The sequence below is a fragment of the Hyperoodon ampullatus genome, assembly GCF_949752795.1.
Source record: "Hyperoodon ampullatus genome assembly, chromosome: 7".
NCBI classification, from domain to species: Eukaryota; Metazoa; Chordata; class Mammalia; order Artiodactyla; family Ziphiidae; genus Hyperoodon; species Hyperoodon ampullatus.
The window spans coordinates 77,984,004-77,997,873 of NC_136920.1; the positions used below are offsets into that span (position 1 = coordinate 77,984,004).

At 45.1% G+C, this 13,870-nt stretch overlaps 1 protein-coding gene across 1 annotated transcript in view; it reads left to right on the forward strand.

The window, feature by feature from the left end:
- The window catches only part of LOC307055622 (BCL-6 corepressor-like), a 792,095-nt gene that overhangs the window by 246,325 nt on the left and 531,900 nt on the right, over positions 1-13,870 (forward strand).

The following is a 13,870-nucleotide window of genomic DNA, read 5'->3' on the forward strand; positions in this document are numbered from 1 at the left end:
GTAAATGGTATCTCCTGCCACTGACCCAACCTCTGCCCGTCCTCCAAAACCCCCCTCAAGGTATCCGGACCCCTCTTTTTTTTTTTGTCATAAATGGCAAAATTTTATTCTTTTTTTTTTCTTCATCTTTATTTTTAATTTTTTTTTGCTTTATAACAAATTTAATCAGTTATACATATACATATGTTCCCATATCCCCTCCCTTTTGCGTCTCCCTCCCACCCTCCCTATCCCACCCCTCCAGGTGGTCACAAAGCACCGAGCTGATCTCCCTGTGCTATGCGGCTGCTTCCCACTAGCTATCTACCTTACATTTGGTAGTGTATATATGTCCATGCCGCTCTTTCACTGTGTCACAGCTTACCCTTCCCCCTCCCCATATCCTCAAGTCCATTCTCTAGTAGGTCTGTGTCTTTATTCCTGTCTTACCCCTATGTTCTTCATGACATTTTTTTTCTTAAATTCCATATATATGTGTCAGCATACAGTATTTGTCTTTCTCTTTCTGACTTACTTCACTCTGTATGACAGGCTCTAGGTCCATCCACCTCATTACAAATAACTCAATTTCGTTTCTTTTTATGGCTGAGTAATATTCCATTGTATATATGTGCCACATCTTCTTTACCCATTCATCCGATGATGGACACTTAGGTTGTTTCCATCTCCGGGCTATTGTATATAGGGCTGCTATGAACATTTTGGTACATGTCTCTTTTTGAATTATAGTTTTCTCAGGGTATATGCCCAGTAGTGGGATTGCTGGGTCATATGGTAGTTCTATTTGTAGTTTTGTAAGGAACCTCCATACCGTTCTCCATAGTGGCTGTACCAATTCACATTCCCACCAGCAGTGCAAGAGTGTTCCCTTTTTTCCACACCCTCTCCAGCATTTATTGTTTCTAGATTTTTTGATGATGGCCATTCTGACTGGTGTGAGATGATATCTCATTGTAGTTTTGATTTGCATTTCTCTAATGAGTAAAGATGTTGAGCATCCTTTCATGTGTTTGTTGGCAGTCTGTATATCTTCTGTGGAGAAATGTCTATTTAGGTCTTCTGCCCATTTTTGGATTGGGTTGTTCGTTTTTTTGTTATTGAGCTGCATGAGCTGCTTATAAATTTTGGAGATTAATCCTTTGTCAGTTGCTTCATTTGCAAATATTTTCTCCCATTCTGAGGGTTGTCTTTTGGTCTTGTTTATGGTTTCCTTTGCTGTGCAAAAGCTTTTAAGTTTCATTAGGTCCCATGTGTTTATTTTTGTCTTTATTTCCATTTCTGTAGGAGGTGGGTCCAAAAGGATCTTGCTGTGATTTATGTCATAGAGTGTTCTGCCTGTGTTTTCCTCTAAGAGTTTGATAGTGTCTGGCCTTACATTTAGGTCTTTAATCCATTTTGAGCTTATTTTTGTGTATGGTGTTAGGGAGTGATCGAATCTCATACTTTTACATGTCCCTGTCCAGTTTTCCCAGCACCACTTATTGAAGAGACTGTCCTTTCTCCACTGTACATTCCTGCCTCCTTTATCAAAGATAAGGTGACCATATGTGCGTGGGTTTATCTCTGGGCTTTCTATCCTGTTCCATTGATCTATCTTTCTGTTTTTGTGCCAGTACCATACTGTCTTGATTACTGTAGCTTTGTAGTATAGTCTGAAGTCAGGGAGCCTGATTCCTCCAGCTCCATTTTTCGTTCTCAAGATTGCTTTGGCTATTCGGGGTCTTTTGTGTTTCCATACAAATTGTGAAATTTTTTGTTCTAGTTCTGTGAAAAATGCCAGTGGTAGTTTGATAGGGATTGCATTGAATCTGTAGATTGCTTTGGGTAGTAGAGTCATTTTCACAATGTTGATTCTTCCAATCCAAGAACATGGTACATCTCTCCATCTATTTGTATCATCTTTAATTTCTTTCATCAGTGTCTTATAATTTTCTGCATACAGGTCTTTTGTCTTCTTAGGTAGGTTTATTCCTAGATATTTTATTCTTTTTGTTGCAATGGTAAATGGGAGTGTTTCCTTGATTTCATTTTCAGATTTTTCCTCATTAGTATATAGGAATGCCAGGGATTTCTGTGCATTAATTTTGTATCCTGCTACTTTACCAAATTCATTGATTAGCTCTAGTAGTTTTCTGGTAGCATCTTTAGGATTCTCTATGTATAGTATCATGTCATCTGCAAACAGTGACAGCTTTACTTCTTCTTTTCCGATTTGGATTCCTTTTATTTCCTTTTCTTCTCTGATTGCTGTGGCTAACACTTCCAAAACTATGTTGAATAAGAGTGGTGAGAGTGGTCAACCTTGTCTTGTTCCTGATCTTAGTGGAAATGGTTTCAGTTTTTCACCATTGAGGACGATGCTGGCTGTGTGTTTGTCATATATGGCCTTTATTATGTTGAGGAAAGTTCCCTCTATGCCTACTTTCTGCAGGGTTTTTATCATAAATGGGTGTTGAATTTTGTCAAAAGCTTTCTCTGCATCTATTGAGATGATCATATGGTTTTTCTCCTTCCATTTGTTAATATGGTGTATCACGTTGATTGATTTGCGTATATTGAAGAATCCTTGCATTCCTGGAATAAACCCCACTTGATCATGGTGTATGATCCTTTTAATGTGCTGTTGGATTCTGTTTGCTAGTATTTTGTTGAGGATTTTTGCATCTATGTTCATCAGTGATATTGGCCTGTAGTTTTCTTTCTTTGTGACATCCTTGTCTGGTTTTGGTATCAAGGTGATGGTGGCCTCGTAGAATGAGTTTGGGAGTGTTCCTCCCTCTGCTATATTTTGGAAGAGTTTGAGAAGGATAGGTGTTAGCTCTTCTCTAAATGCTTGATAGAATTCGCCTGTGAAGCCATCTGGTCCTGGGCTTTTGTTTGTTGGAAGATTTTTTATCACAGTTTCAATTTCAGTGCTTGTGATTGGTCTGTTCATATTTTCTATTTCTTCCTGATTCAGTCTTGGCAGGTTGTGCATTTCTAAGAATTTGTCCATTTCTTCCAGGTTGTCCATTTTATTGGCATAGAGTTGCTTGTAGTAATCTCTCATGATCTTTTGTATTTCTGCAGTGTCAGTTGTTACTTCTCCTTTTTTATTTCTAATTCTATTGATTTGAGTCTTCTCCCTTTTCTTCTTGATGAGTCTGGCTAATGGTTTATCAATTTTGTTTATCTTCTCAAAGAACCAGCTTGTAGTTTTATTGATCTTTGCTATCGTTTCCTTCATTTCTTTTTCATTTATTTCTGATCTGATGTTTATGATTTCTTCCCTTCTGCTAACTTTGGGATGTTTTTGTTCTTCTTTCTCTAATTGCTTTAGGTGCAAGATTAGGTTATTTATTCGAGATGTTTCCTGTTTCTTAAGGTGGGATTGTATTGCTATAAACTTCCCTCTTAGAACTGCTTTTGCTGCATCCCATAGGTTTTGGGTCGTCGTGTCTCCATTGTCTTTGTTTCTAGGTATTTTTTAATTTCCTCTTTGATTTCTTCAGTGATCACTCCGTTATTAAGTAGTGTATTGTTTAGCCTCCATGTGTTTGTATTTTTTTACAGCTCTTTTCCTGTAATTGATGTCTAGTCTCATAGCATTGTGGTCGGAAAAGATACTTGATACAATTTCAATTCAAAAACAATTCTTTTTAGCTAAGTAGTATTCCACTGTATATATATATATCACATCTTCCTTACCCATTCATCTCTTAATAAACACTTAGCTTGCTTCCATATGTTGTCAATTGTAAATAATGCTGCCATGAACATTAGGGTGCATATATCTTTTCAAATTAATGTTTTTTGGTTTTATTTTTTTCGATATATATCCAGGAATGAAAATGCTGTGTCATATGGTAGTTCTAATTTTTTTTACAAGTTTATTGGAGTACAGTTGATTCACAATGGCGTATTAGTTTCTGCTTTATAACAAAGCGAATCAGTTATACATATACACCTGTTCCCATATCCCCTCCCTCTTGTGTCTCCCTCCCTCTCACCCTGGACCACTCTTTACCGCTTCCCAGCAGGTGCACTGTCCTCTCCCTGCTGGACTCTCCCTCTCCCTCCCATTCCTCTTCCACGGCCTGGTGGGAGAGTGGGGAGAGGGACAAGGAAACTTAGGGGAAGCAGCAACGTTTCAGCCTTATAAGAGTGAGGTAATGGCTTCCGTGGTGGTGCAGTGGTTGAGAGTCCACCTGCCGATGCAGGGGACACGGGTTGGTACCCCGGTTCAGGAAGATCCCACATGCCGCGGAGTGGCTGGGCCCATGAGCCATGGCCGCTGAGCCTGTGCGTCCGGAGCCTGTGCTCCGCAATGGGAGAGGCCACAACCGTGAGAGGCCCGCGTACCCCCCCCCAAAAAAAATAAATAAAGAGTGAGATAAGTATGTAAAAAAAGATCCCAGGTACATCGACTCACTGGATTAAAAAGTTACGTTAAAACACGCAATTTGGCAAAGCTCTTCGGCTGAATGTTTACTGACACTGCGTTCAGAATTCTGTACTGGGGGAGTACACGTCCGCTCCCCTCAGGCACCTTTGAGTCCAAGAGCCATTTGGAGAAGCTCAAATCATAGAAAACTACAGGTGCTCACGCACCCTTCAAAGGGTGTCTACAAACACACACACGCGCGCACACACACACACACACACACACACACAAAGGGCACCTTTGGATGTCACAAAGTCCATGGATTGTCCAAAGCCTGCCCCTTGATTCCAGTTAAGAAGTTCTAGTCTACTTATCAAAATCTTGAGAATGTGGTATCACTGTTGACCCAGAGATTTCACTACCTGAATAAAAATGTCACATGTACAAAATACTAAATGGAAAAAACTCCAGTTCAACACAGATTATTTTTCTGAATAAAAATGTCACATGCACAAAAAGACTAAATGGAAAAATTTCCAATTCCAGACAGGTTATTTTTCTATGAGGGTAGGAAGTATATGGTAGCCGAGATGCAGAGAAGAAAATAGCCAACTCAGGGTCATGCAGTGTCACTGGAAGCTTCTTCTGAACCTCCCAACTCGTACTTCCACTCCTCCCCTTGGGGTCTGAGTCTTGCTTTTTTTCTTGGGTTTCCCTGGTGGCACAGTGGTCAAGAATCCGCCTGCCGATGCAGGGGACACAGGTTCGAGCCCTGGTCCGGGAAGATCCCACATACCGCGGAGCACCTAACGCCCGTGCGCCACAACTACTGAGCCTGCAAGCCATAACTCCTCAGCCCGCGAGCCACAACTACTGAGCCCATGCGCCTAGGGCCCATGCTCCGCCGCAAAGAGAAGCCACCTCAATGAGAAGCCTGCACACCGCACCGAAGAGTAGCCCCCGCTCGCCGCGACTAGAGAAAGCCTGCGCACAGCAACGAAGACCCAACGCAGCCGAAAATAAGTAAAACAAAAATCTTAAGGAAAAAAAAAAAGAATTCTCATTGTTGTGCAACCATCCCGACCATCCATCTCCAGAATGTTTTCATCCTGTCAAAGTGAAACTCTGTCCCCATTAACCACTGACTCCCCATCCCCCTCCCAGCCCCTGACACCCACCACTCCACTTTCTGTCTCTATGAATTTGACCCGTCTGGGGACCTCACAGAAGTGGAATCATGTAACATTTGTCCATTTGTATCTGACCTATCCACTTAGCTTAATGTCTTTGCGTGTCATCTGTGTGGTAGCCTGTGTCAAAATTTCCTTCCTAGACCCCAAAGCCAGTGTGGACAGTACACAGTGAGTGAGAAGGAAATAAAACCGTGGGTCTGAAGAAGTTCAGGTGTTTGCCAAGTGCAGTGGGAAAGCAGTGAATGAGAGGTGTCCTGATCCAGTTTGCACTGAAAGGGGAACAATTGATTTTGGCTGCTGCATAAATGGATGGGGTGGGGATTCAGTAAGAGTGGAAGTCGGGAGACCCAGATAAGGTTAGGAATTTGGCGTGGTAGTCCAGGAAGACGATGTCTGAGAAGATGGAGAGAAGTAAACAGGTTCTCTATATTTGGAGGGAGAATCAGCAGGGCTCATCGGGGGATCAGATTGCGGGGAGGTAGCGGGGCGCTATTCTGTTTACTCTGTGTGCACGTGTGTGCTTATGCCTCTACTGCTGAGACTTAATTGTTTCTACAAAGAAACACTAACCTTTCCTCTTAAAAGTGGAATTGTTAAATTTTCACTGTTCATACAAAGAAATGTCAATCTTTGAAAAATACACAAATGGTCTTTGTATCAATTAGAAACTTTCCTTCCTGTTTGTGGGTGAATAATATCTGTTGTGTGAATAGACACACTACATTTTCTTGATCCATTCATCTGTCAGTGAACACTTGGTTTGTTTCCACATTTTGGCTCTGAATCTTGCTTTTGAATTATTGTTTGGACTTTGATGAGAAGTATCTCTGTTGTTCAGGATGTGCCCAGAGGTTTATTCTGTCTTCTGATCACTTCCATATTTCTAATTAGCCCAAGCAATGCATACGTAGAGTCAAATCAGTTCATCCAAGGTGCAGGGACTGAGTGTCTCTTTGGTTTGCACTCGTGGACTTTCTGAGATGTTCTAGGTCTCAGAGGCCGTGCAAAGAGTGTCTGAGGTCCTCCAGAGCTGCCACAGCCTGGCTCTCCTCAGGGTCTGCACTGCTGGGAAAAGCACTGCTGCTTGAGGACCTGTGTCCCTCTGATGTAGACGTTGCATTGTTAGGAGGCAAATGAATTCAGATTTGCGTTCATCATGCTTTCAACCATCACAGCTGATTGGGTCCTTGTATAACAAAACAGAAGTTCACTCTCCCTCTTGGCTAACAGGCTTTCAAATATTAGAAGGTTGGTATTCTGTCCCCATGAAAATTTCTCTTGTATACTGTGAAATACCCTGATTGCTTTATCTAGTCTTCAGATCTGGATTTGCATAATCCCACCCCACTGCACCTTGTCCAAATGTGCTACAGTCGGGTGGGACCCATCTTAAGATGTGTTGGTATGTTGTCCAAAAATGGCGTAAACAGCCCAGATTGAATGTGATGTTGTAAGTGAGCAGGACCTTGTGGGGCCTTCCTGGGACGGAGTCTCCCCATGTCTTCTACCTGCTTCTTATCTTTAGAAAATTTTAGCCTCCTAGCCTTCCGTGAGTTGGAAACAAACAATTTAATCAGAGAAGGGAGAAAGTGCCAAAAGAAAGGAAAAGAGTCCCAAAAGACCAAATAATACTAGTGTAGCCGTTAAACAAAGTCAAGGACCTTTAGTTCCTCCTCAAGGGCTGTAGATACTGTTCTGAGCCACGTCCTTGGAGCTGTTTTGCAGAGCCTGAAGCCCCCAGCAGGGGGGAGGAAGGTAACTGCATGCTGCCCACAAGCACGTAGACCCCAGACCAGCTGGAACCAGCCGGTTGATGATGCTGACCTCAGATTACCTCACCACCAACCAATCGGAAGAATGTCCACAAGCTGACCACACACCGCTCAACCTCCTCTCCCTCACCCCACTCCTTTGTAATTCACTTTAAACATTTTTAAAATTTTATATTGGGAGTATAGTTGATTTACAGTGTTGTGTGTGTTTCCGGTGTACAGCAAAGTGATTCAGTTATATGGACACAGATATCTATTCTTTTTCAGATTGTTTTCCCATTTAGGTTATTACCGAGTTTTGCTTTTTTTTCGTGGTGCTGTGTGGCTTGTAGGATCTCAGTTCCCTGACCAGGGATTGAACCCGGGCCACGGCCGTGAAAGACCAGAATCCTAACCTCTGGGCCACCAGGGAACTCCCTAGGTTAATACAGAATATTGAGTAGAGATCCCTGTGCTCTACAGGAGGTCCTTGTTGATTTCCTGTTTTATATATAGTTGTGTGCATATGTTAGCCCCAACCTCCTGATCTATCCCTCTCCCCCACCTTTTCCCTTTGGTAAACATAAGTTTTTTTTCTACGTCTGTGAGTCTGTTTCTGTTTTGTTAAGAAGTTCATTCGTATCACTGTTTTAGATTCCACATAGGAGTGATAGCATATGGTATTTGTCTTTGTCTGACATCCTTCACTTAGTATGATAATCTCTAGATCCATCCATGTTGCTGCACATGGCATAATCTCATTCTTTTTTATGGCTGAGTAGTATTCCATCACACATATGTACCACACCTTCCCTATCCATTCCTCTGTCGATGGACATTTAAGTTGCTTCCATGTCTTGGCTATTGTAAATCATACTGCTATACATATTGGGGTGCATGTGTCTTCTTGAATTATGGTTTTCTCTGGGTATATGCCCAGGAGTGGGATTGCTGGGTCCTACGGTAGCTCTAGCTTTAGTGTTTTGAGGAACCTCCACACTGTTCTGCATAGCGGCAGCACCAGTGTACATTCCCACCAACAGCCTCACCCCACCTGTAAACACCTTTCCCTGAAAGCCACTGGGGAGTGGGGGCCTTTTGAGCCCTAGGTACCTGGACCCCTTGCTTGTTGCCCTGCCATAAACGTGGCACTTTCCTTCACCGTGACCCGTGTCAGTAGATTGGCTTTAGTGCGTGCAGGCGAGTGGACCCAAGTTTGGTTCAGTAACAGCGTGTTTGGAGATAAGCAAAACTATCACCTCTCCTCCTCTCTTTTCCTCCTGTGGATGCAGTTTAATATAACAACGGCTGTAGCTCTAGTGCAGAAATATCAGTAGGGTGAAGCAGAAGTGCTTTGTCAATACAATCCTTTGGGCATGAGAGTCACGTGGAGAAAATATTCCAACACAGATGCCTGGACCCAGCCTCACAGATTCTAATTCCACAGCACTGAGCCAGGGCCTAATTTTAACCTTCTCAATTGACATGCTTCTGATTTGGAAATGACTGGGTGGGATGTGCCACCCAGGCTGGTGCAGTAGGGGGTCTTCAAGGCGTCGTTGAATGCAATAAGCAGGAGGGAGGTGAACCGTGACCTGGATTTCAACCAGGCAGCCTCTGGCAGGGCTGTGGCCGGGCCACGGGTCCACAGCTGAGCGGACGTCTGTGTCAGCCTGCAGTCCTCCTGCCAACGGGTCCGTGACAAGCCCTCCAGCGGCCTAGTGCTGCTGCGGATGAGCAGCCCTGGGATCGGAGTTCAGCCCAGGCACCTACCTGGTACATACATAGTGCATGTGCTTGTGAGGAAACCGCCCTCTCCACCAGGAAGCCTGGAGCACATCCTCCCGTACAGCCCTCAGAGGGGACCAACCCTGCTGACACCTTGATATCAGACTTGCAGCCTGCGTAAATGTCGGACAGTACATTTGTGTTGCTTAAGCCCGCCAGTGTGTCGTATTTTGTGACGCAGCCCAAGTAAACTGCTACGACCTGTATTTTGAATAAGAAGGAATTCACGTGAGACGGTCACTTTCCTGCTTCCCCTGCCTTTATTTTTTTTATTTTTATTTGTAAAAAATTATTTATCTCTCTTAGGCTGCATCGTGTCTAATTGCAGCACGCGGGCTTAATTGCCCCGTGGCGTGTGGGATCTTAGCTCCCGGACCAGTGTTCCCAGGCTTTGAACCCACGTACCCTGTATTAGAAGGCAGATTCTTTACCACTGGAACACCAGGGAAGTCCCTCCCCTGCCTTTAAATTAAGACGTGTCGCTGAGCTTCAAAGAAGAGCCTGTCCTTTTCTGTTAGATTACAAACTTGAGTTTTCTTCTTAAACATTGCGTTTCCTGGTTGTGGTGCATGTGTTAGTGTTGAAAAAAATGGTTGAGAGACTTTAAGAGGAAAATGATTTTACAAATCCTGAAGATGGGTGCCAGTTATCTTGATAAAATTGGTATGTTAAGAGACCCAAAATAAACAGGAGAAAACACAGGCAACTACTTAGGAAATGCAGGATGGGAAAGGCTTCTTCAAGTACAGTGTCCAAGCTGATGAAAAGTATGAAGTGAAAGTGAAAGATTTGAACACAAAATATCTCTTTAAGTGTCTGTATAACAGAATGTGAGAGTAAAAAATTAAGTTAAAAAGATAAAGAACAGGGATTGACAGATACACACTTTTATATGTAAAATAGATAAACAGTAAGGACCTACTGTATAGCCCAGGGAACTATGTTCAATATCTTGTAATAACCCATAATGGAAAAAAGAACCTGAAAAAGAATACATATATTCTTACATAAATACATGTAACTGAGTCACTTTGCTGTACACCTGAAATATTGTAAACAAAGTCTACTTCAATAAAAATAGATAAGTGACAAAGTAGGGAAAATATCTGTATTTAATAGAAATGCAGATACAAAAAGAGAAAGCTTTATATTGTAAATACCCATATATATGAAGAGATCTTAATGAAAGCAAACTAAAAGGTGGCCATTGCTGCTTCTGGTCAAGGTGAAATCGCAGGGTCCAGGTTTACCCTCCTAGCTTCAACAACTTTAAAAAGGGGGAAATGTATGAAATGACAGTTTTTCGCCTTTTGGAGAGAGGGGTGAGTCATGAGAGACATCAGCTGACTGCTGGACATCCTGTTCATTGGGATGACTCCGTACTTATTATTCCCTTTTTTAGAGCATTTCCTCAAGACAACTTGTAATAGAAAGACTTCCAGAGAGTGTCCAGGGCAGGGGGCTGGGGAGCCCAGCATGTCTCTGGGCTGAAGGGATAGAGTGAGGTGTTGAGGTGGGCACAGCAGCTGGGGTTCACAGGCCACCCCAGTCTTCTGCTGAGACACGGTCAGTGCACGTGGGTGAGGTGAGAACTGGAGGCCTGGTGGCGTGCTCATGGGCGCACTGCCCTTCCAAGGCGCTTCCCAGCAAGGTACTCCGTGTAGCTGATGTCCTTACGTGGTGAACTTGGAAAATGCGAGAAATGCGCCCTGGAGGTTTGCCAGACTCAGGCTCAGTGGAGGTGTGGTCGCTGTCATTCCCACACAAGCAGCATTTCATCGGTGAGAATTCAGGCAGAGGCCACAGTCAGCAGCAGCAAGAACTGGAAAAGACCATTCGTGGCTCTAAGCAGCCACTTCCAAGAGCAGTTTTGGAGAAGCACACATTTTGTGCAGGATTCGTTTAATGTGGCAGTTCAGCTGGGGAAATCAGGAATGGGTTAGGTGCTTATTCATTTGCATGAATCATCACTTCTTATTTCCGTTTTTAGAGGATTTCCTCAAGACGCTTGTAATATAAATACTTCCTCTGTCCCTTTCGTAAGTATCTAAATCTTTTTAAAAGCTAAATCAGTCTCTTGCCAGCATTACAACCCAGGAATGTTTCTGTTAAGGACCTGAGAGCTATCTTCTTTATCTCTCTGTCACCAGGGGAGTTTAGGCTAGGTGTTAGGCACTTTCCTCTGAGCTATAAGTACGTGCTTGTCCTAGAGATAGGAGAAGTTGTCTTTCTCCTTTGGATAAAGGGTATTAACTAGCATGGACAACCACCGAGATGACCAGGTGAATTTAGGATGTACTCTGAAAGAATGTATGCCATTTTTATGGTGGTGTCAAGTCTATTCCCATGAGGCAAGTTCCCGTTTATCTTGAGAACCTGTATGCAACAGATTTTATCTGCTGAGCTCTAAAAAAAAAGGTGAGGTTGATTTCATTTGCACAAACATTAGTGGTTCACCTGTGGGTGCACAGCACAGTCTGGTTTAATGGTTATTCAACAGTAAAACCGTTTTCTTTATCTCTACATTTGTGGAGAGGATTTTCTCGGTTGGCGAGAGATTTTATTTTTATTTTTATTTTGTGTGTTCGTTAATTAATTAATTAATGAGACTGTGCTGCGCAGCATGCGGGATCTTAGTTCCCCAACCAGGAATCAAACACGTGCCCCCTGCAGTGGAAACTAGGAGTCTTCACCACTGGACCACCAGGGAAGTCCCTGGAGATTTTATTTTTAACTTTTCCCCTAGCAGCTTTTAAGGAACAGTTGGCCAAGAACACAGTTATATTATTTCACCCCCAGTGATAAATCATTACCCTTCTGATTCCATTTTTGAAAAATGACATTTTTACCTAACATAAACAGTATCCTCTTTAAGAGGTAAGATCCCAGGTATCTGTTTTCTGTTTTCGGTTTGTGTGTACGTTCTGATTTTCGTACAGTTTTTAATGCGTTGGTTGTGTAATCTAAACAGCTACAGTTTCTATTTTCTTTTCCTTCGTGGGCAATATTAGTTTGTGTCATGGCTGGGCATTTATTGTATTCTAGGATTTGAATGAAAGTTGTAGCGTTTCCGTTAAGCGAACATGATACCCTCCTTCCCCTCTCCTGGTGGTGGGGGAATCTCAGATGTAACCCGAAATGTCCCAGGGCCGGGAAAGGGCCAGGGACCCTGGAGACCATCACACAGCCCCCACTTGAGGCCACACCTTTCCTTGATCCCTAAGAGGAGTGAAGACAAATGGGCAATGGAGTCCCTGGTCCAGGCGGCACACCCTCGCAGCACAGCAGCACTTGAGCGCCAGATGAGATGGAGACATTTCATACGCTCACTATCTTGACGGCACGGAGACTTCTGGGAGTCTTCTGGAGTCCGGGTACTTGTCCCGCGCTCCTGGCGGGCTTTGGCAGGCGGACTTCGGGCGTCCGCCTGCGCAGGTGCGCCTCATGATTTGTGCGTGTTGGCGCACGCGCACCGTCGCCGCCCCGCCCTCGCTTCCTGTGCGTGCCCAGGTGGTCGCTGGCCGTCGTTCCCCCGTCTTGGCCTCTTGGCGGGCGAGCATTTCGGGGCCTGCGGGGCGGTACGCTGTCTGGGCCAGCCGGCAGCCCGCGGGAGCGGGCTGTGCGGGCGAGGGTTCGCGTGGGCCGGGCGGAGGCTGGAGCTGTGACCTCCGAGCTCGAGCCGCGGAGCCCGCGTTTGGGCCGGAGTGGCCGGGCGGCCGGCGGCGGTGCAGTGCCCGAGCATCTGCAGCGTGGGGCCAAGCGAGGTCCGGGGAGGGACGTGGGCCTAGAGCCGGCTCCTCTGGCCCAGTGGTCTCGGGAGGCGGAGCGGAGGGACCCCGAGAGAGGAGCGCGCCCGAGGAGCAGCCCCCGGACCGGAGCCTCGGGAGCCCGGGGCCTGTGAGCGAGTCCCGACGGGGTAGGTGTTGCGTCTGCAGGCCTGTAGTTGGTTGTGGAGCCTGCGGCCCTTGAAGAGCAGGGCTTGGGGTAGCCCGCCCCGGGCCCCGCGGTAGAGCCACCTGGAGGGTTTGACCGCTTCCCGGAGGTGGAGGGGCCGGGCTGGAGGACAGGGCTGGCTGCTCCGGATGGGGCTCCCCTGGGACTTGTGAGCTCTGGGTGTCCTGGGGGAGTAGGGTCCACAGGCTCGGCCGGGACGTGCCGCGTCTTCCCCTCCATCCAACCCCGATCCTGCACCTCCTCCTTTTCCTCCCCCTCCTGTCGCCGTCTCGGCATCTCGCACGTGTGTCTCAAGGCGCGTCAGCACCTTGGTTGTCTAATGTAAGCGTCCGCTGCCCCCCTGGGTTGTGCCCTGTGGAATCGCACAGTGTAATTGGTGCAGGATGAGTCTGCAAGGCTTCTGTCCTGCTGCCTCGGTTGAGGAAGGAAGCGATTGGGCCTGAGAAGGGAGATGACTTGTCCTAGATCCTCACCGGGTGTGCACGTGGGGTCGCTCACAGGACTCCAAACTCCTAGGGCAGGTGTTCTGTCCACTTAAAGTCAGTTTTAATAAAAGATGTTTTTGAGCGTCGCACTTAAGTTTGTAAAGTTTGTACAAATCATTGCAAGACTGAAACGCACCTGAGTGTGTCCCTTTATTCTGGGTATCCTGTGGATTTTCTGATCTAAGTTGTTAACAGACTGAGAAGAGGTAAACTATAAGCGTTTTTAAATTTCATATTTAATGACGGAGGTTTATTTTAATAGGATTCAATGTACACTCGCTACGGAAAAAGAGAGTATCCCCACAGGTACCACAGTCACGTGGGAGTCACAGACCT